This window comes from Cryptomeria japonica, chromosome 9 (genome assembly GCF_030272615.1).
Source record: "Cryptomeria japonica chromosome 9, Sugi_1.0, whole genome shotgun sequence".
Taxonomy (NCBI): Eukaryota; Viridiplantae; Streptophyta; class Pinopsida; order Cupressales; family Cupressaceae; genus Cryptomeria; species Cryptomeria japonica.
This window is the reverse complement of record NC_081413.1, coordinates 44,195,650-44,197,785: the sequence shown is the minus strand read 5'-3', so window position 1 is coordinate 44,197,785 and position 2,136 is coordinate 44,195,650.

The window sequence follows — 2,136 nt, the reverse complement described above, 5'->3', positions numbered from 1 at the left end:
TGCAGAAGGGTGCGACTTGGGACTGATCAGAGGGAAAAGATCTGATTTGATGACTTCATGATCGAGGCCGAGTATCCAGGTGTTGATCAAGGTAGGTGAATCTATCTGCGTGATCGCTTCATAGGTGTTTGACAAGTGCAGACTGAAGAAGGTGTCGTGTTTTCCAAATAGGGCAAACATGTTCTGAATGAAACATGATTGGCGAAGTCTAATTGATCCGTTATAGGTGGTCGATCTTTGGACAAAGATTTGATTGGATTTGGTTTGCCTCGGGGTCGATGAAGAAACCCTAGTGAGCCAAAAGTTTGAATGTCAGTCATGGCGGGAAAACTCAAGTATAAGTATGTCGACTCATAACTAAAGATGATTGATGATGCTGCAAGTCGGATGATGAAAGATGGAGAGTGAAAGAGTAGCAGAGAATCCATCAACAATCACAGAGGAGATTGTGTGATTGAGAGAGAACCAATTAGAAGAAGTGAACCGGCAAGAGTGAGGCAGCCAACAGTCTTCCATTAAGTCTGACAGAGGATTACATCAGTCATGACTAAACCGGTAGAGAAGAGCCACAAAAGATTACAAAGAAGATTGCAGTGAAGTACCGGTAAGCTGTGAATCGACAATAATCATATATTAAACATCTAACTAAGTGAAGAAGACTGGTGGTGGTTCGCAGCAATGTGACAGAGAGAAAAGAGAACTGATAGAGAGCAGAACCAACAAAGAAGAACCAGAGGCTGAATCGTTAAGGGTTGCAACAGAGAGTGAGCTGTAGCAGGAGATAAGGTTGCAGTAGTGAGAAGGTGAGAAAAGAACTGATAGAGAATTGAAGAGAGGAGAAGTGGTGGAGAGACTTGCATGAGAGTTACAAAGTTCTTTTGTAACAAGGAGAATACTTTTGTATTTATGATATGATCTTGTAATCACTAAGTTGGAGCTCAGTGTAGGGGTTGGTGCCCTAAAATTAGGGGTTGGTGCTCCTTAGGTTGGTGCCCTAAAGCAGGAGTGGTACTCCTTGGGTTGGTGCCCTAAATGTTGTAACTAAGGGTTTCATTGTGAGGCTAGATTGGAGCAATAGTCTCCAGCAACACTTCTCACCGAGGTTTTTCCCATCTCGGGTTTTCTTCGTACATCTAGTGTTATGAGATGTCCCTTTTATGTGTGGTTGCATTTGTGTTATACTCCCATCTAATCGATATGTCTACTTTATGTTAGATCGTTTAACCGATATACTCACGTAGGTTAGAAAAGGGTTAAGTTTGGAAATCACTGATTCACCCCCCCCCTCTCAGTGGCATCTTTTGTTCAACAATTGGTATCAAAGCCTAGGTTCCCTATTGATAAGCTTTCTCTAGCTTGGGTAGATTATGGTATTTGAACACAATGGTTCATTTTATGTCAATCCCTACTCTTGTATTTGATGGTTCAAATTATTCTATTTGGAGTTGTAGGATGGAAGTCTACCTATCCTCTTTAGGGTTTGATGTGTGGAAGTTAGTTGTTAATGGTTGCCCTAGTCAAGTCAGTCCTCCCACCGATTCAGAATTAGGAAGAAGATACCAGTGCAATGATGTAGCAATGAAGGCTATATTTTGTGGGCTCACAGATGATATCTCCTCACAGGTGGATAGATGCAAATCGACAAAAAGTTTATGGGACAGATTAAAGAAGCTCTATGGAAATGAGCCTAGTATTGCAGAACCGGTTTGTGGAAGCAAGAAGGAAAATGTAACACATAGGTCTACAGATGAAGATAGATTAGTGAGCAGCAACAACAATGATGAAGAAGAAACCCACCTCTTCATGGCCCAAGAATCAAAATATGAGAGGTACACATCTGAGAATGATCATGCAGATCATTGATGAGAGGTAAACATCTGAGAATAATCATGCAAATCATTCCTATCGGTAAGATGTGTTTGGCAGTGATAGTGAAGGTGAAGAAGAAGATGAAGCAGAAGTTGATCTGGAAGGAGAACTTGTAAGTGCACTCGAAGAACTTAGTAGAGTGAGGAATGAATACAAGTTATTCAAGCATGTTGCAGTTGTGGAACAAAACCGGTTAACCAAATGTCTTGAAGAATATGAGAAATGTATCTTAGAGTTGAAGACTCAACAAGAATACACCAAGGAGTG